The sequence below is a fragment of the Ursus americanus genome, chromosome 20 (genome assembly GCF_024610735.1).
Source record: "Ursus americanus isolate L20-20 chromosome 20, mUrsAme1.1.p, whole genome shotgun sequence".
Taxonomy (NCBI): Eukaryota; Metazoa; Chordata; class Mammalia; order Carnivora; family Ursidae; genus Ursus; species Ursus americanus.
In genome coordinates this window covers 21,875,153-21,897,703 of record NC_142146.1, presented here as the reverse complement: position 1 = coordinate 21,897,703, position 22,551 = coordinate 21,875,153, and positions in this window count along the sequence as shown.

The window sequence follows — 22,551 nt, the reverse complement described above, 5'->3', positions numbered from 1 at the left end:
GAACACAAGCAGGGGGAGTGGGAAAGGAAGAAGCAGGCTCATAGTGGAGGAGCCTGATGTGGGACTCGATCCCATAACGCCGGGATCACGCCCTGAGCTGAAGGCAGATGCTTAACCGCTGTGCCACCCAGGCACCCCCTCTCCTACAATTATTAATAAATATTTTCACTTACTTTGACCACTTGTCATGTGGCTCTATTCTTCGAGGTGGGTAGAAAAAACATATGATTTAGATGGCATTTATTGCAAGCTCCTATTAAATATACAACCAAAAATAATCAAACATTAAATAGTCCATCAAGGTACGCTTATAAGTCAAACAAAAAAGTTCTTTCCCTACCAAAAAGTTAATTACCTTAAAAGAATAAAAATTAGGCATCAATGGGGCCAATACACAGATAAAATTAAAAGTCAACCAAACATTATAGTGTTCTCTTGTTTAATCCTATCATCTTAGGCAGTTTCTAGAAAAAATTCTTCAACTTTGTTCTTGGCAACAATGAATATTAAATAGAAATTTCTGTGATTAGAAATGTCTACAGGCAAGCCATTTACCAGCATTAAAATGCATGGTATTCTAATTTTCCTGCACCGAAGACACACAGGACAGTGAACTGGAGATATAGGTTGGGGAGGAAAATAAATTTATTTTGATATCTTGAAGTGCAGCTTCCAAGAAAAAGGAGGACCTGTCCAAATCTCTCTTGCTCAGAGGGTTCTCCCCAACCATCACAAGTAAAATAACTCCCCACTTTCCACTTTTTAACTCTTTAAGTTTTTTGAAAGTCTTTATCATGATGATCAGACACTGTATTATGTGGTTGTTTATTATCTTTCTTCCTCACTAGAAGATAAATAGTGTAAGCATAGGTTTTTGTGTTTCTAGTGTTTTAAGGAGTGTCTAAGGGTGCCTGGGTTGCTTAGTTAAGTGTCTGATTCTTGATTTCAGCTCAGGTCATGATCTCAGGGTCGTGAGACTGAGCCCCACATCAGGTTCTGCACTGGGTGTGGAACCTGTTTAAGATTCTCTCTCCCTTTCCTTCCACCCCTCCCTTCCCAATGTTCTCTTTCTCTCTTAAAAAACAAAACAAAAAACAAAGTCTAGCACACAGAAAACAGTAACTGTTCATTGATGAAATGAATGCTATGACTTCATAGCAGCAGAAAATATCCAGCTAATGTTCTACCCAAGTGGTCGAATCAGCTTGAAATCAGGTTGAGAGGACCTGAAATTTCTTAATTATCTGAGACACAAATTAAAGACTTTGTATTCTATTATCATTATTACTATATGGTATATAACTAAAATTCTGAAGACATGGTAAGTTTCTATTATTTTTAAATCTCTACCAATTCACCAAATTCAGTAATCCATAGAAGGATTACCTATCATTGATGTAATTTAGAAAAGTTCCACTCTGTTTGCTTAATAGTCTTTTGAAATAGAGATCCAAGCTGATCACAAAATATTAAATCAAAAGAACATTATCAACAGCAACAAAGATATTGGTCTCTGTGTATACATGTAAAATAACCATTTTAATTCAACTGTAGCTTATATGATATCTATTCATTTCAAGGGCAACTGAAATTTACTTTGAAAATTAAGTTCCAATACCTGCTTCATGGAGTAGGAGGCATTCTGAATGAGAATGTTACTAAAAGCAGAGAACTTAAAATACCTCAAATAAAACTTTATTTTAATAAATAAAATGGATGAATGTAAACTTTTAGAGAGTGAGAGATGCCTAAATTTTTCAGATCCTGTAGTTTACAGCCTTGAACACCTACAATGTCAGGTATATGCTGGTTCAGCACAGAAACCTCAAGAGAAAAAGAGTAGTAAATGACTATCTTAGGTTTGCTCAAATAAATTTCTCAAGCAATCTCTAAGGATGTCACAATCTGGAAAAATCATTGTCAAAATGCACTTTTATCTTTAACAGTACCTCTCCAAATAGACTTGTGTTTTGCTCTCATTGATTTAAAACAGTTATTATCCTTACTGATTTAATTTGGTAAAACTCTTATTAATGTAAGCATGGCTCTCTCAAAATACACTTAAAAAATATCAAGATTAAGATTTATTGGTTTCCTTCCACAACAAGTCTTATTTATATTCAAAGTACCTAAACATTGGTCTCTAATGGATTTTTAACTCAGTTCAATTTAATTTAAAAGACACTGACTTCATCAACTTTCCTACTCCTTTTACCTCAACTGGTCTAAGACCCTCTGAAGTTAATTTCCAGAAACTATTCTCACAGCAAGATAAAGTCCAGAAGCGAAATGAAGATTACTGTTTTTCTAACCACAGGTTATGACCAATTAATGAATTATAAAATAGGTTTATTGTTTTATGTCTTAAAAGTGAAACAGAATAGAATGCAAAAGTCAATATAAATAATAGGCTGTGAAGAAAAGTATTTTTTGGAAATGTTTTTATTCTGTATATCTGCATTTGGTCACATGTAAAATGTTTAGAATGGATTCCAATCAGGAAAGCTTGAAAAACATAGGAGTAGAGAAAAGAATGGACTTTAGAGGCAAACAGGCCGAGCTCAAATGCTGGCTATAAATGTCCCTGTGTGACACAGAGTAGGTAACCTCTCAAAATTAGATTAGAACCACTTTAAACATGAGATGGAACAAACAGGACTGGCATCAGATCTCTTCCACATCTGCTTTTGTCACAGACATGCCAGATTCCAAATGTGAGTGGCATACTTACAGAAGTGAGGAAGACCTGAGCCAAAATTTAAAATAGGGTTAAAAAATACCAACAAACAGAAAACGTTGTCTTGCACATTACAGCCAGCCAACTGACTCTTAATCAATGCCCAAGTCTTCAACCTGTTTTATTGTGCTGCACTGTGGTCTGGGAGCTAGCACAAGAGAGATGCAAAAATGAGTCATGATCTCCATGAATAACATTTTAAAAGGCTCGACCATAAATAACTTAGCATTTATATGAAATATAAAACTCGTTAAATGTTTTAATGTGCCCTCAAATAATTTAGCTCATCAAATGTTTTTCCACTGAACTCACTCAAATTAGTTATCTCTAGAAGTCTGAAATGTTAACTGTGCGGAGAGAGCATCAGTCCAAAGGTTGAAAGTTGCTTCATACAGAAATTTGAAATTGAGAGCCAATTAGAATTTCCTTGTTGTTAGAATTCCCTTGTCTAGCTGCATCAGAGTTTATAGAGAACTACTGAAGAGACATCTCACACTTTATCAAAGCCACTGTTACGCATTCTAGTACCTGATTAGGCAATCATCAGTTTCTACTCTGTGCAGACTTTCAATAATAGCAACACTTGAGATGGAATTTGCTTTTTTCATTTTATCATCCAAAAGGAAAATTATTTTAATTGTATGGGCTTTAGATCAATCTAAAGATAATCACTGCCTTAGATGCTTTGCAAAAAGCAAAAAGCAACTTTGCAAAAAGCAACTTTTTAATACATTCAAAACTTTTGCCCAGACTTAGCAAATTCTGAAAGATCCAATGATAGAATCTTTGTATGTGTGTCTCTAGGCACAGAAATGTTCTTCACATTTCTTAAAACCTCTCAAATTTTTGTACTTGCATAATCATGTATATTAAATGATATTTTAAAATTGCCTCAATCTAGAAAATTTCTGATTCATTTCACTGTTAACAATATAACAAGAAAGCCAATGTCTTTATCTTTATTAGAAATAAATTAAAATGAAAGAAATTCAGGCCAATGAGTTAATAACAAACCATTCCAAATATCAATAATACTGTCTTACAACTAGTATGTTTCAATTGGTCTGTTCATCTAGTATTACTGGTTGGAAAACATGCTTTTTAGAAAACAAGTTTAAAGATTATATAGTCACAAATGCAAAGAAAAAATGTTGAACCAATATTTCAAGCTAAAAACACTCCTGATTTTTGCATTTCCTCTTTCCCATTTGCTCTCTTCCTTATCTTCTATAACATAACTTGTCTTTCAGATCAAAACAAACTTGGATTTTTATCTGATTTTCTTCCAGCTCACGGAGTAGTTTAGTTATTACTTTAGAACTGCAAAACTCACCTTATTTTAAATTTAAAGATATACTTTATAATTATCTTTAATTAACATAGTTTGTGAGTGGTAATGATTCTCTAAATTCATGGTATATGGGCTCCCTCCAGTGGCTAATTTAGCATCCACAAATCTCTTAAAATGGCTACTTTATACTACTAAGCTTATTTAAGCAATGATCAGCCATGGTTTAGAAATCTCTGAGTTTAAATCTTACAAAGGAAAAATAAGTATCAGGTGAGCATGTAGCCATAAAACATTCACCTGTTTATTCATTTAACAAGAAATAGTGCAGCTTAAAATATATGTCAGGTAGCACCATGCCAACCTCTAGAGATTCAAGATATGAGGCAACTTCTTTCTAGGAGCTCAGTTTGAAGAGAGGACACAGATGTTTACAAACAATGACAAGCATCACCCACCAAAAACACAGTGAGGTGAGCTCAGTAATGTTGGCACACACAAAGTGGAGTAGAGACCCCAGAGAGCAAGTGAATAGTCCTAGGCAGGTAGACCAGGGAAGACTTCTCAAGGGATCATAAAATAAGAATATGTGGTTAGAAAGAAGGGACATTCCAAGCAAAGAGAACAGCATGTTCAAAGGTTTAGGTTCATAAAATAGTTGAGCATATACAGAAAAATAAGTATTTCTGTTTGGCTGATTAGAGTTCACTTGGGTAACTAGACCGTGGTAAGGGTGTTCAGGAAGATAGGAACAAAAACATGGGGGACACAAGATCCCTATCTTCCTATCTGGAAGATACCTTCTTGATATGGATGAGCTACTAAAATATTTTTTTAAAGGGAGTTACATGGATAGATATTCATGTGGGAAAATTATGATGGTGCACAGTGCAGATTGGAGCAGGGATTGAAACCAAGTTCAGGGGTTCAGCTGGGTAATTCTTAGGGAAAAAAATAAGTGATAAGAAGGAAGTGAATGTCAGAGATTGCAAAATAGAAATAAGTAAATAGAGTCAAGAGATGTTAAGATTTTAGGTGCAGGGCAGAGAAGGGAAAACGTGTCTAGGATGCTGTTAAAAGTCAGGTTTACGTTAAATTCAAACTAGTATCTAATTTATAAATTTTTGACATTTAAAATAATGTCATTGGAAATTTATTAAATGTCATCAGTGACAATTATATTTAATGAGAGGAATAGTTGTATGAACAATATTAAAAGTTAATTTGGCGCATGGGTAAGGGATTCCTTTCTTTAACATTGGGAATCAGTGACATTACTGAAATATCTACGCTCCTATGTCAATAAAAGAAATTTTGTGACACTATGTGTCTCTTGGAAAGAATGTTAATGGAAACTGGAAAAAGAGAAGCTTGGGAAATCTGAAATTCCAGCACCTGAACAGTTTACTCTACTAACATGTTAAGTTTGAATGGGTAATAGCTGACATTTGGGAAGCATTGATACTTTGAATATATGTCATTCATATCCCCAAACTTCATAATTTGATAGTTTCCAACAGCTTAGATATCAATTCCCAAAGGACAATGGAAAAAAGTCTACTTTCCCCAGTCTCCTCTGATACTAAAAAACATACAGGTGAGCTGGGTTCTACAGATATACCCATGGGAAACTGATTTTGAAGGGAATGAGAAAGGGCTTGGGGTATCCTCCCCCCCCCACCCCGCCATATTTTATGAACGGGAATCATTTTCCTGAAAGGACTATGAAAGCAACTTCCTGTTTAGGAACTCCCTGATTATGGTAGAGGTCATGTGCTTTTATTTTTAAAATTTTTTTGAAGATTTTATTTATTTATTAGTGAGAGAGAGATAGAGAGAGTGCATGAGTGGAGGGAGGGTCAAAGGGAGAGGGAGAAGCAGAATCCCTGCTGAGCGGGAAGCAGAACACAGGGCTACATCCAAGGACCCAAAGATCATGACTTAAGCTTCAGTCAGATGCTAAACTGACCAGAGTCACCCAGGCACCCCATGGTCATGTGGTTTTAAAGCTAGCAATTGTGTAGTAGTTTTCTGATACAATAATGTATGATTATGATAGGGGCAGCAGCTCCTATTTGGGAGTGATGACAGATGGCATTTTAGCGATATGACACAGGAAAATGTTCTTGACATGCTAGAGTCTGTTTCTCTTTCTCTCCAATGTGTTCTTAAAAAACTTATGCTTAAACTAGAGAGAGGCGAGACTGTTGTCTGCAGTTAAGAATTCCAGCCAGTACACAAACTGCTAGTAGAAGTCATGGAAGGCAGCAGCTCCTTAGGAAACAAGACATTGGGGTTAGTTTTCTGATGACTATGTTTATAGGCAGTGAGGATGGAACACTGGCAAACCCATGAAAAGTAGTAATAAAACAATTATTGCAGTTATCATCCAAAGACACATGAAATGCAGAGCCTATTGAAGGCAAGACTTTGGCTGATTAGCTAGAGGCTTCAACAGACTTGCCACTTTGGGCTTTCCTGCCTTAGAGGTTTTTAAATACCTAAATAAGAATGCTTAGACCAGTGACTACAGCAGTAGCTCTCTTGAGACTGCCACATGGCTATTTCACACTGCTCGTGCCATTGAAAATAGGCAAAAGGGAATTAATACATTGCCTGGGTGATTGATCTTGCCTAACAAGTGAAAATAGAGTGTTTTACAACATTTAGGAAAAAAGAATATATACTGAACCAGGAGATCCAATGTGATCCTTTTGTGTACTTGTAGCCTCATGATTACTTGCAGAAATCAAGACTGGAGCAGCTATTTTCTTCCCTCCTGTCTACGTCACATATTTATTTACATATGCTAGCTAGTTCACCTTTCTCCTACCTCCCTTCCCTTTACTCTTTTCTGTAGGGTGTGCTGGCTATGGCTAACTTTATAACTTATTTCCTAGATTTCAGAAGAGTAAAATGGGATTGTGGCTAAACAAGAGAAGAAACGAATATGGAGTTATGTAAGCACAACTTCATTGAGAAACATTCATGTGACCGTCATGTTAATTTAACTAGGTCTAAGAGTCAAATCTTATCACTGTGTACGCAGTAAGGGAGCAAGCTACATCCTAATCCATACCCAATATTGATTTATTTGTTGTTGTTGTCGTTGTTACTGTTAGTTTAAAATAAGCTATACTATCTAGCTTCTATCTTTATAGCAACCAAAACTTATTCCTCATTTTTTACTCTCCACAAGATTCTTTTTATAAACAGAGATGACTAAATAAATCATAAGCATTGAGGTTTTACTTTTGTTCATTCAAATGTTAGACTATGAAGTATGTAAATCAAAATGTACAACTTTCCATTCTTCTAGCATTTAAGTATTACTTTTGAGGCCAATTATTTTAAAACAAAAAAAGGAACAATGCACACTAAAGAGATAAAATTACATTTCAGTGATGTTCAATATCACAAAAAACTTTCATTATCACTGAACAGCAGAGACACCTGGGCATATATTCACTAACAGAACCCCCGTGAGATCTAGTATAATGGCAGTACTCTACACTAAAATAGCTCATTGTAATGGAATTTTCCTAATATAGACATCTGAATGCGATTTCTGGAGAGTTTCATTTTCATTGCTGTTGGAAGACAAACTTCATACATAAACACATACGAAAATGTTGTTCATGCATAAACTACTTTCAGATTATCTTTTCTGTATACTTCAGTATGGTTTTATATTATTTATATTTGTAGTTTGCTGCAGTTTCGTTATTTGAAAAGGACTAAGATACATATTAACTCCCCATTTACCAGAATTTATAAATGCGATATCTCCAGTCATATCAGGTAGGATGTTTTAGCTTCAAATAACACAAATCGACTAAAGATTACGGAAACAATGGACTATTTTGTCAAATAATAGGAGGCCTGAGGGTGATTGTTTCCTGAACTGACTGATGAAGTAGGTCAATTATGACAAGTTTTCTCTGATCTTATAGGTATTCCCCTAATGGTGCAAGCGCTGCCACAGCTCCAAGCATCACATACACAAAAGATAAGGTTCAAAGAGAAGAAAGAAAGAAGAAGGTTTCCTCCTGCTCATCTCCAATTTTACTGGGCAGAAAAATGTTTCTGAGGACCTCTCAAAAGACTTCCCCTCAGGTCTCATTGACCAGAACTAGGTCATATGCTTTGAATTCCATCACAGACAATCAGGAATGGGGTGATGATGCCCAGATTAGAACACATGTGAGTTATCCCCCAAGGCAGCCATCCCCATTAGGAGAAGTGGGGTTTTGCTCCCCAGGGGACATTAGGCACTGCCTGGAGACATTTCTGATTGTCACAACTTGAGGGGGAGTGTTACTAGAATCTAGTAAGTAGAAGGCAGCACTGCTGTTATGCATCCTAAACTAAAGGAGAGAACAAAGGAATGGCACCCTGCCCCCTCAACAAAACATTATCTGGCCCAAAATATCAAGTGCCAAGGTTGAGAAAGTCTGTCCTAGGATTTCACTCACCTTCTGTGGTTAGAATGCCTTTTGAAAAGTGAACAAAATCAAGTTTCTGTTAGCAAGAACCCAAAAGGGAAAAGACTCTATAAGATCAATGGTTCTCAAACTTTAGAAAATATCAGAGGGGGAACATAAAGGAAAAAAAGAAAACATCAGAGGGCTTACCTGGAGGGCTTATTAAACAAAGATTGTTGGACCCCATTCCCGGATGTTGTGATTCAGTGTTTCTGGGGTGAGGGCTCAAAAAGGTATATTTCTAACAAGTTTTCAGGAGATGCTTATGCAAACACCACATGTTTGAGAACCAGTGTAGTCAACCATACCCCAGGAGATTATGAATAAGCATTGATCAGACTGTGACCTTAGACAACTAATGTAACCTCTGCGGGCTTCTACTTTCTCACTGGTAAAATCAGCAATATATGAAAGGTATGTGGCTTTATATTTGGTGAGTTTTGACTCCTCTGTGACCAAATGTTCCATTGAAATTACACTCCCTGCCCCTCGTGGTATTCGTATCACGCAACAGAAAATCAGAAAAGTTGTTTAAGATGTAGTAAAATTTGAACCATGTTAAAAACCAAACAGATCAGTTGCATTTCTTCTAAGTAGAAGACCAAAAACAGCTAACCTCTATGTTAGGTGATGCAGTTTAAGGTAAATGGTTGGACAGCCAGTAAGGCACATAATAATCTCAACCCTTTTGTGAGAAACAGCATTTGAAAAACTGCAAAAAAGATCCTGAAGAGGCTATTTACAAAACAAGAAATACAAACTGTTAATGAGAAAATGATAAAATGTTCAACTTAACCAACAAAGACATGTCAATTAAAATAACCAGGACATGCTTCCTATGTTTTGACGAAGATAAAAGAAAACAAGGAAAACACTGAATGTGGGTGATCAGGGGAAAACAACTAGAGCCACAGTAGACACAATTTAGCAATTTTTGCTCTAGAAGGATGACAGAATCAAATAAGAAAGAGATATCAAATTATGGAAAAAATCAAACAGGTAATAAGGTGGGATTTTACGAGATCTGTGCAAGAAAAATAACCAGCTCAGAAACAAGAGAACGGCATTATGGCTACTTCATCACGATGATGTTGAGGAGGAGGAGGACAATATACTTTCACTTATTAACATACTAAAAAAAGGAAGAGATATTAGAAAAATATTCATTTAAGTATATCAGGGAAGTGGGCAATGTTTGTACTTTATAAGTGCTTACATAGTATGAAGGAAAAATAACAAGACAACTGATGGGAAAACAATAAGAACTGACAAATCACACAAGATGAACCATAAATTAAGCTACAGAACTATGGAATTAAGCCAAGAAGGTAAATTGAAAAATTAAAATGGTGGTATTAGGGTGGCATCATTGTAGTTGACATATTTATGTACATATATACACATAAAGAGAAAAATGATTCATGAATTATTTGATCACTAGATAGGCCTGGTAAAAGGTCTGGCTGACTTTGCCCTTGGACTTAGGATAAAGGCTGGTGATTACTAAACTCTCCACTCCTGGTGCTTTTTATGGACATCGTCGAATTTAGTGCACATAATAGCCCTCTCAGGAAACCAGTACTATCTCCATTTCACAGATAAAGACACTGAAGTTCAGGGAGATGACGAGACCACGCTAGTTCTGCCTGGCATCAAAGTCTGTACTCTCTCTACTCTAATTCTGGTGTTGCCCTTGGATGGTGATGATAAACATCGTAGCATTAATGACTAACATTTATTGAGTAGTAAGTGCTGTGCTAAGCAAATTGCCTGTGTTATCCCATTTAATTCTCAATATAATCCTGTTATCTATTCCCATTTGTAGATGATGAAATTAAGAGGATATGTTCAAGGTCATAGAATTCTTAAAGCCAGGTCTGCATGCTTCCAAAGCCTACACATAAACACCTTTCTTGTATTTTCTTCTTAAAGGTAACCTTTTTTTTTTTTTTTTTTTTTTTTTTAATAAGAGGAAAGAAAGGGGTGGGGAGTCCAAAAGGAGATACAAATTTTCCACTGATGGTCACCTAACCAGTTTGAAAGACGCATTTGTTGTTTTATTAGGGATTAAGGAAGATAAGAAGGCCCTACCTGTCTTGATTTAGTTTTTAATTTCTACCCTCTCCTCCCAACCCTAAATTCTGGCTTAAAATGGAATTTTCATCATCAAATTTAGTATTGGTTTTAGTCCCCAAAGTTTGGAAGAATGTGGAAAGTGGAAATTAAAATGGATTTAGAAGCTGCCTGTTTCTCTCCAAAAGTACACTAAACAGTTAACATATGCATTAGGTAATTCTGTACTAATGTTAGTTGGACCGTTAGGTAGTTAGGGCCAGGGTCCCCAAAAGACAGTATGGAGTCAGGACAGCTAAAATAAAATGGCACTGACATCCTGTTTTGCAGCTTAGATAGGACTGCACTGACATTCTGCTTTGTAGACTTTGCAGAAATGACTTCTGCAAAATGTCCTAAAATAAGAGAATTAACCACAAAAGCATTTGTCACTATCACAGGCAAGGAGCAGTTAAGACCTAAGCCCTCAGATATCAGCAGAAAAAGACCATCAGCACGTGGACATTAACTTAATAGGTAGACAGATACATGACCAAAGCTCTGATTGGCATGACTCAGCACATGCTGATTGCTTAAAAAAGTTCTGCAAAAGAGCTCATAAAACTCCCTTAACCTAGAAACTTTGACCGCCAGCCTCTCAGGCCCCCTTCCCCTCTGGGAGGTTTGTACTCGTGCTCAAGAAACTTTGCTTTGCTGCCCACTGCTCTTCATCTGGTCTACCTCTTCATTCTTCGAAGCAACGTGATCAAGAACCACAAGCACTAAGGGGACACAAATTCTGTAACATTAACAGCGCAGGGAAAATACCAATGGCTGGCATGCATTACATGCATATATGCTTTAAAATATTGTTAAGCCTTGCAACAATCCTCTAAGGTACACCATTCTCTCCAGTTCACAGATAAAGGAAATGATGATTAAGTGAGGGGATGGCTTAGCATGGTTAAGTGAACTACTGACTGGTAGAAATGGGTTTTTATTCCCTAACCATTTAGCTCCAAACCATGTGTGCTCACCCAGGGGGCTAAACAACAAAACAGGCAGCTTTGCAAAGAGCTGTGAAAGTGAGAAGTACCAAGACACAAGTTGGTACAGGAAGATCCAGATTGACAGGCTATTTTAAGGGTAAAAACGAAGGTAGGAAGATTTAGATAATGGATGAAGGATCTCAGAAGGGGGGAAAAAAAAGGGAAGACAAGAGTCTATAAAAAATGCATGTATAGTTTGTTTGCTTGCCAGTGTCAGCTTCCAAAACGTCAGGGATGTTCAGTTTTCCCCTCCACTGGGTGATAGGCTGTTATTCTTTGCTTTGTGTCATCTGAAACACAACACTCAACTTAAAGTTGAGTTTAGTAATGAAGAGTGCCCAAGTGAAATCCAATGTTGGACCTACATAATCAGATAGAAGTTGCTTTTCTCCATGTCAAAATATTTGTAGAAGATATATTATCTGTTTGCATTTAAAACTTTATTCATTCCAAGTTAGCTTTAAGATTAGTGCAAAACATCCATGGATACACATTTTTTGTAGAGGCCTCAATGACTCATAGAGGTCTCAAACTATTGATCAGTCAACATGAAATAGCTTAATATTTGATGGGAATAGATCAAGTTATCTGACTTTATGTTCTTTTCCTTCCTCTTTTTATGGAATAAGAGTGTCTTCATGAAAAAAATTAAAAAATATAAAGAAAAGAAGGAGGAATCAATGGAGTCTGGGAGTAACACTTAATGAAACTTTTCCAAATAACCAATGGAATGACATCAGTGAAAGTTATTTTTCTTGATTTATTATTTGTATTTATTTTAATATTTTTATTTTCTAGGAAGCAAGTCAAAGGTGTCTCAAAGAAAACAGAATTTTTAAGAGATTTGTGACACAGTTATTTCATAGGAATAACCAGCTGCTTTGTTTTTTGTATAATTATAATGGCCTTTGTCCTTTAACTAGCCTCATCAATACAAGCCTGTTTCTTCGGTCTTTTAGATCACTACTCAAACTTCACCATAGGCCCAAGGAAGGATAACTTAGTTTCTGTCGTGGTGATTTTAAGTAAACAACATTTGCAGTGCTAGCTCTGCAACCCCACACCTATAAAATGATTGCACCTGTTACCCACAACAGGAGGTCTTGAGAACTTAAGATAAACCAAAACCACCAAGTCATCTTTCTAACAGGGGATGACCCATTTCAATAACTAGCAATATGCATAGGCTTTTTAGCCTCATGGCAGAAACTGATCATTAGAAGGATTTGGGAAGGCATTTCCTCCTATTTCAAACACAGTGTCACAGAATTAGATGTGTATGTGAGGAAGCTCACTTCAAATAAGAACCACTGCCAGGGGGAAAATACAATATTTGATGCAATGATTCAGTCATTTAAAATAGGACCAAGCTCTATTGTGTCACATTCACACCTGTGCTCTATTTTAAAAAGATCCTCAGAGTCTCCAAGTCTGGATTAACAGCACCATCTGAGACAGGCAAAAGGCCAAGTGTCTAAGCAAGCATTCTATGAAAATCAAAATTGATGGCCGTCACAGAACTTTATAGGTTGATGGAATTGTTCTGCATTTTGATTGTGATGGTAGTTACACTGGTGTAAATATTTGTCAAAATTCATTGACCCATACATTTAAAATGGGTGCATTTCATTGTATGGAAATTATACCTCAATAAAGTTGATTTAAAAAAATGACAGCTGTCCATGTTGACCATGAACACATGCCCCTCTGGCAAAAGCAATAGAAACCATGAAGTCAGTTCCGGGTGCACACTAATAAAGATTAAATATAGCTTTTAAGCCTGTGCAGTCATGAGCAGAAGGACTTCCTTGTGAAAAACGGGAGATGACGATTAAAGATGTATCAGGAACTTTATCTTACTAAGACAAAACTAGTCACTCACTATTACACTCTCCAATATGCTTTTTCCTTTTTCAAACTAATCACAGAATGTGTCAGAATGCTCAGTGGAGGGGAGCCTGGGTGGCTCAGTTGTTAAGCGTCTGCCTTCGGCTCAGGGCATGATCCCAGAATCCTGGGATCAAGCCCTGCATCGGGCTCCTCTGCTGGGAGCCTGCTTCTTCCTCTCCCACTCCCCCTGCTTGTGTTCCCTCTCTCGCTGGTTGTCTCTCTCTCTGTCAAATAAATAAATAAAATCTTAAAAAAAAAAAAGAATGTTCAGTGGATTTCTAAAGGTTTGTACCTTATATATAAGCACATAACTGACCATTAAAACTGGTAAAACTCAAGCTCGGTATGCATATTAACTATGAAGAACACATCTTATTCTTGTTTCAAGAAAATAGAATGTAGCACACTTCTCTGGGATTACTGAAAATATATCTAAGAAATATGATCATGAAGGCTAATTTCCTAAATATGTAATATTGTACATACTGAGAGACAACACATGTTCTAGAAACCACTTTTGACTGTGTGACCTTGGCAAAACCATATCTTTCTGGATCTATGTCTATTTTTGCTACTGTAAAATGAACAGGCTAGACCAGACAAAGCTCTATGACATAGAACAGCATAAATCATCACACTTATCTCACGGATTAGAAGCTCTATTTTTACCAACCGGAAATTCTCTCTTTTTATCACCTAACACCTTTCTTTTATTATACTAGATTTGGAGAAAGAACGGTGATAATGAGGGAATGAGGAAATTTTTTTAGTTATCTCATTGAGATACTCAAAATATACTAATTTCTTTTCAGCAGACTGGATTTGATATGAGGAATGTTCTAGAAGTTGAGGTTGTCAGGAAAATATTAGAAAGGAAAAGAATATTATTGGCAAAGGAAAAATAAAAAAGAAATGAAACTATGGTTCATCTCACTAAAATTTAACAAAAGATCTATATTAGATTAAAAAATTTTCCTTGGAAGCAGTTGAACGCATCTTTGACTTTTGTGGAAATAACCATATGTTTTAGAAATTTTTGACATTATAGAATCTTGGATTTATAAGGAAACAAAAATGGTCATCAATACCAGTTTCTCCACTTGCAGTCCAATGGTAGCCAGTATTTTAACATAAAATACAAAAACAACTAAACCTTTCTTGGTTATTTTACTTTTGTGCAGGAAAAGGCACAAAAACGACTTCACACAGCTGTCACTTGGCAAGTTTAAGCCAAGATGTGATTAATATTTTAGAGATAAACATTCAGAGATAGCAGCAGGGGCTTTCTCTTATCACATAAAGGCTAAATTTTATCCAAGGTTGCATTTATTCATAAAGTTTAACTTGTTAGCACCAGGCAATCTTTCTTAATTTCAAACCAGGGCACTTTTCAACCTAAGAAGTGCTGATAGTATAACGGATTTGCCCAAGGAAATCTAAACCCTTCAGTCTGGAGAATAAAAAATAAAGCAAAGAAAACAAATGTTAGAAGTCTAGAGTATCAGAAAAATTTTCTAAAACTTGGACATAACGTGCAAAGGCGGTGGCCCATCATTTCAATGTCATTCCGGAGCAATGACCTAATCTTTATTTGTTAAATCGTTCATAGATACTTAATTTTTCAAATGCTCTCTGAATTGGTGATAACAACTTTCTTTTTGTCTGATTAACAAGTAAAATGGGATAAAAGATCCTACATATTCACTTTATAGTTGCCTGTCAATCATATTGATTTTGCTTTTTAAAAATTATATTTTAACAAGAGATCAAGATACTAAATGAAACGTGTTAATTGATGTTTTTTTTTTTTTTAAGAAAAGGTTAAAATAAAAGGGCTAGGTATTACAGATACTTGGGAGAAAAACCTACTAAGAAATGTCTTAAAAGTGGTGCAAGCCTTACACAAAGGACGCAGTGCTCTATCTGCGTCTGGTTCCTTCTACTCGGAAGGAGCTTCATTACCACATGCTTAGCTCCTATTCATCCCTATGATTCTGCCAAATTATTTCTTTTGCAAGATTGTCAGTATTTCCCTGAGAACAGTTATTTCTTTCAAATCATTTGATTCATCCTTTTTTAAAGCAGCTACTATCTTGTAGCGTAACTGATCTGTTTAAATACCATTACTGACTCCTCAGCTTCGTGTCCACTTCACGTCCTAAGTAAATGATCACCTCAGGGACCCTCCGTGCTTCACCACCCACCTGTGACCTGAAGAACACAGATGTAGAAGTTCTTGCCTCTGTTTCCTTCCCTTACTTATGATTTCGTATCTGACCTTGTCTTCACCCAATATGCTCTCTTTGGTATCTCTGGGCTCCTGTCCCACACCCATGGACCAGTGCCACTCTTTCTTATGCCTAGCCATGGCTTCCAAAGCACAGGTTTGGCCAGGGACTCAGGCTGTTTAAAAGTTATTCCCAGGTATTTGGCTTCTGGATGCTATTATTGTTCTCACATCCTGGGTCCTTGTCTGCCTGCCACACTACTTTGTCTCGCAGCTGTCACTGGTATGAACAGCTGAGAGAATGTGTGTGATCAAAGAGGACACACCCCAGGTCCCTGCATTTCCAGTCTTCACCTCTGCACCCTTCAAAGCCCATTGGCAGGTTACCTTGAGCTTTGTACTAATTCTAGCATTCTTCCCTGCTCCATTCCCCACTGCTTTAGAGCTAACAATGTGGTCATTCTCTTCCGAGGGCAGCCACACATACTGCCAGGATCCATGTTGATATCAACCTCTAGTGCTGCTAATGTGGCCCCTTATACCAGACCATTTGAAAATACATTTTCCACTTGCTCATCAAGAATGTTTATCAGAACTCATAGCTCCTCCATAGGCAACCCAATGGCCTCTTAATCTTAGTTTTTTTTTTATTAGTTACATAATAAAGCTCACTTTAGTGGCATTTAAATATATATATGAAATATAAATATTTAAACAGTAAATTGTTAAATGTTTAAATTTAAATTTATATATTACATAACTATATATTAAGTCTATATCTAATACATTTAGAACTATAATATTTTGATATATTATAAATGTAATAAATTCAAATATGTAAGTATATATATAAATATGTAAAATATAAATATATTTATATAACACAAATATATAAACATATATGAGCTATATTTACACATTAGATATTTAAATATTTCATGATCTAAATATATATATTTGCAATTAGATTAAAAATAGCATAATTGAAGTCTGCCATCTCAAAATAAATAATGCTAACATTGTGGTGTATAACTTAATGTTTTTAGCTCCATGATATATAAATATATGTTCTTATTATGAAAATGGCATTTTCTTTCACCTTGAAATTTTTTTTTCCTATAAGAAAATCTATTTCCATGTCAATATGTATACTTTTAAATAGCTAAATTGCGTTTATGTTTATATTTCATTGTATAGATGACAAATATTTATATGAATAATTCTTACGGTTGGAATTCAGATGGTTTCCATTTTTTCACTATTATAAACAGCACTGCGGTGGACATTGTGATCATGAATGTACATTAGTCAGGTAAGGAGAATTCTTACGCATGGAATCAGTTCAGAGGGACTCTGGGAACCTTTGATACACATGACCCTTCACAAAGTTTTTCCAGTTATTCTTCCAGAAGCATGCTCTCACACTCTCATTAACATGTAGTACTATCAATGTTTTATAATGTTTGACAATGAGATATTAAGAAAGGGTTATTATCCTCAGAAACAGAAAATGTTGCAGATTGTACACATCACTGTGGCCTGGAGCTTAAGCTCTGTGATGAGAATACCAACAGGACCCAACGGGTGGGGAGAGGCCGGGGCTGTGTGGTCAATTAACCTGGGTGGTAGAAGCAATAGGGCCAGAACGACCTCTTTACTCATGGAAGAATAAGCAAATCATGCAAATAAAAACCACAAGGGGTCTATGAAAGGGTGAAACACTTAAAGAACGGAGGCCATTATACTCAGGATGAAGAGGAAAACATATTTTTAAAACATCACTGGTAGAAAGTAGGGGGAAGTTCTTTGTTTACTTTTCTAATATATTTTACAAAAATGAGGAATCTCAGACACAGGAAAAGAAGGCTGAAACCAAGATGCAAGGAGATGAGCTGAAAATCGGAAGGGTGAATTAAGAAAAAAATTATAAGGAAAAGAAAATGTAAAAGCTGCTTTTGACATAGGAAAGAGCCCAAATGATACTGTGTGAGAAACAGATACCTTTTCTATTAAGAATGGCGCTAATGCTATATATCATTCATTTACTCTAAGGAACAATTCTGGGCACCTACTGTGCATAGCAACATTAGAGGATAAATGCTGAAGATTCCAGTTTGTAAAGAATTCACCAGCAGAGGGGGAGACCAATCGGAAACATTGTATAGGCTGAGTTCTCAAACTGAGGCTTGGCACAGTGCTGCAAGAGCAGAATGACAGAAAGATTAACTAACCACCCACAGGGTGAGGAAGGTCTTCACACAGGATATAACCTGTAAAGCAGGGCTTGTAGAATTTAGCAGACTTGGCCAGACTATGGAGGGACAGGAGGAACTCCAGGAAAAGGAAAGAGCACGGGTGAAGTTCGCAAACTCATTTTCATCTAGACTCAATAACCCTTAGTATACTGGTTATTAACAGTGTGAGGGGTTGATTTAGCGCCTTAAAAAGAACCTTTGCCTGAGAAACATGCAAATTCTGAGCATGCACACCCACGTGTCAATGTTATGACAATTGCAGCTGTTAAAAAAAGGTTATGTGACTACAGAATGGGAGAGTTATTTATAGCCATGGGCTAGCTCTATTTAGCATAGTAAAAATCACAAGGTTTTTTTAGCTTATATTAAAAGGTTACAGAAACCTCAAAGTAGTATTTTTTAAAATTTGGTAAGACAAAACAGAATACAGTTTCCAATATTTAAACTGCTTTTTCTCTAAAGTTCTCAGTGTCTAAACGAAGAGTTAATCGCTCATTGATAGCTCAAGTGTTGAAAACACAGATGTTCCATTTCTTTAAATAACTTCTCTTCCTACGAAACGGCCATGTCCTGTGAGATATAAGTTCATCAGAATAGAATATGGAATGCATATGGAAGCAATCATGTTCTATTTTGGAGCCACTTGACAAAACTCTGTCACTGCATAAAATACAACCACCCCCCCCCATTTTTTTAATTTATGCAGCATGTATTCAGTTTAACAACACAAAATAACTCTGATATTATGAGAATTTGGCAACACTGCATTTTCCATTATGTCAGGTGGAAATGAAAAGGGACCAAACATTACTGATAATAACATTAGAAAAGCTTGTCCTTTTGGTTTATGTACAGATGGGAACCATTATTGGTAACAAAATCTTTGTAACAATATTTTAACTCTAAATATAGCAAACATCGAGCTCCAAAGTCAAATTTGAAAGAGAGAAGGTTAAAAGATGGGCACACAGATTCTATTTCATCCTTAGAATCTCCACTTCAAGGCTCTTACTGAAATGCTCCAAAGATTATCCCATTTCTCGAGGATAAATGCAGCAGGAATAGCACAGATGTGGTAGGGAGAAAGAACGCTGGATATGGAGTAGGAAGACAGATTCCAGACATCTAATTCTGAGAATGCTCTCAAAAAATTATTTACATTCAATGGGTTTCAGTTTTCTTGAATGAAAAATGGGACTACTACTGAGACTATACCATGCAAAGGAAAAATGGGAATATATGTGACACGACTCTTATAAACTATAAAATATTGCAAGCCTATCTTTATGAACGATGTATCTTTGTTATTATATGGGATAAGAATTTGTAACAAATTGCTTTTGTGACTTTGACAATTAACAGGCAATTAAAGGTGGCTGAAGAAAAAGTATAAACTGCTTTTCAGTAACTATTTAACTTACTGCTGCATTTCAGAGTGTGTATAGACCTAACTAGTTATGGGTTAAACATAAAATTTAACACACATGTCCAAACAGATACAGACACAAATTACCACTGGTCTTTGTTTTTCCTAAACTATTGATTGTCCTACTTCATTCCACTGATGTGATTACTCTGCCACCCAATAGCTATGTGACTCTAAGGTTTTATTCAGCCATTTAGTTCATTTTTGTTGGAAATGACAACATTCACCAGAAATTATATCTGTTCCATGTGTTTATTATGTAGGTTCCATATGTTCCATGTAGTTTCCAGATCTCTAAAATAGGGAAGAGACAGTGGCTTATTAAAAGCTGCTAAAATGATAATCTTGAAATTTCTTAGCTCAACAAACAACCTTTTAAAATGTCAAAATGCAGAGAGCTTTTTGCACTTGCTTTAAACTCTTCTAAATATTGTCTCTTTTGTTTGCTTCTAAAAATACAAATAGTAAAAAATGGAATTTACTACTTTCAGAAAATTATTAAAATTTTCATTTCAAAATGATATATCTGCTCCAGTGCAATGAGCAAAAAGTCTTTGGAAGTCTAACCAGCAATCCAGAAACACAGACTCGTAATCATTGCATCTCATGTATAATATTCATGTGTGAATGAACAGATATGATTGATAGGTCAAAATATGAACGTGGAAACATGGGATGTGATGTGGGCCAGGGAGGGGGAACAGAGAAAGGTTTTTTTGGAGGAAGCAAGAGAGAATGTAAAGAACACTGCATAAATTCCCTGGAAATAAAATGATGGCATTTGAGGAACAAAATAAGTGACTCATAATTTCAAAATATAGCGTCAATTTGCTTCAAAATTAATTTTAGTTGTAGAATTTCATTATATTTGATGACGAAGTATTTATACACATTTGTTTGAAGTAAAAAAGAAACATAGTGTTCTTTAATTCATATTTGAAAAACTACATGCTATTTTCTAAAATTCCTAAGAATGAAATGTGTATTTATTTGCATGTGTGCTATGTGCTGGGAGAGGATGCTGATGAGGAGAAAGGGGAGATCAGTGTGTTTTTGAAATGATATAGTTTAGTAATCTCTTACATATAATATCAGAGCTTCTAAAACTCAAAATAAATTTGTAATGCTAATGACTCCTAAAACTACAAATATTTGGGATAGTTATAAAACGTAGAAGTAACCATTTTTAAACAAACTAAAATGGATTTTACAATGTCTCATTAGCACTCATTTTTATATTTAATTCACATTGTAAGAAATATTAGTAAAGCTTATTGTTAGGATACGAAATAAAGACAGATAAAATATAAAGTGCTTTGTAGATCACTAGTTTCATAGTGACAAAATGCCCACTGTCACAAGGCCATGCTCTAAGGAGGCTAGAGACCTGAGTTCATGTTCTTGCTTTGCCATCTATGACCTACATGACACTAGGCGAGTTACCTGAGTTCCTAAGGTTTTGTATTTGTAATATGCCATATTCCTAATATTCAATTCATAAGGGTATTTGAGAATCACAAGATCTCAGATGACACTCAAACTCATTCGACATGATAAACTGGAAACATTCAACATATTTTAGCATTCTTATTGAAAAATAAGAGCTTTTTGCAGAAGTTGATAATTTTTTTAAACATTTTAACTGAGTTTTATTTTTTCAGCTTTATTGAGATATAATTGACATACAGCATTGTGTAAGTTTAAGTAAGGTATATGAAGCGATGATTTGACACAAGCATATATTATGAAATGATAACAACTAGGGGGTAAGTTTACATATCCATCACCTCACATAATGACTTTGTGTGTGTGGTAAGAACATTTTAGATCTATTCTCAGTATTGCATAATTCGTGTTACCATTAAAGGCCATTAAATAATTTCTCTATTTAACTATTTGCCAATAAGTCATTTTATTAAAATTGAAGAGATATGAAGTGTTTACATGTCTTTATAATTAGATTTTTATCATACCTGGAAATCATGCCAAGGTTGAGAGAGAATTATATTTTATAAGATGGATTTCTAAAAACTTACATGATGATCACTTTAGTTAAGTTTCTCAGTGGTCATAAAAGATAGTAAAATGGACTTTCATCAGTATGTCAAACTAAAAATAAACGACATTGATTTAGAACACTGAAAATGAAATTAGTGAGAACTAAAACTAAAATAAGGTCCTATCTCATTGTTAAAAAATACTCAGACTAAACAAAATTAACCTAGTTTCTTACTCCATAAAATATTTGCTCTTGGAATCTAAGACTGTGAACCAACTAAAAAACTTATATATCAAGACTAATGGTTTGCTTATTAAGACTCACTTCAAGATTGTTTGCTATTCACAATTCAAAACAATTATGTCATAAACTCTGCTCCATTTCAACCATTTCTCTGCCTTGCAAGACCTGCCTTAAAATTTTCCAGCCCAGTCCCTAGCCCTGGTTAAATGCGCTGCCCTAATTTCCTATTCTAAGACATTATTAACTTTAAGTGGTGTACTCCCTTGCTGATGTAGGTTTAATAAACTTAGCTTTACTTCATAAACAGATTTTTCTACTGGACGTTTCGGGACTTTTTAGTGACAACCATTTTTAAGACATCTCATAGTATCTAGAGAGATAAGATATGAATATCTTTAACCTTCTTGATGATAAATGGTAAAGTGTTCTTCTCACTGGCGTACAGATATAAGTGAACATGTGTCGAGGAAACTAAACAAACTGTCATGCTTTGATCTACGAATTGTGTGCCATTCAAAGCAATCCAGTGGATTGTTCTCTAGTCCATGCAAGTTAGATACTGATATCTAATTGAGCATCAGTAGGAAATGGCTATTATTAGAACTTCCACCATCCTTCTGGAACTTAAACAAGGAAAAAATCCAAGTAATTATATTATATTCTACAATATTCAGACAATACATTTGCTACACTTGGGCCTCTACAGAAAAGCTGTTAATAAGATCGACCAGCATTCCTATTCTATTATTTGCCATTTTACTCTTGAATACTTCTCTGAAATAGCATTTGGCTCCCTACCAAGAATACAAAGAAAAATCTTAAACTATCTTGGCTTCCACATCTAAGAAACTGAAATAGTACTGACAATCTTACTGTGGTTTGAGAAGACTGGAAATAGAAT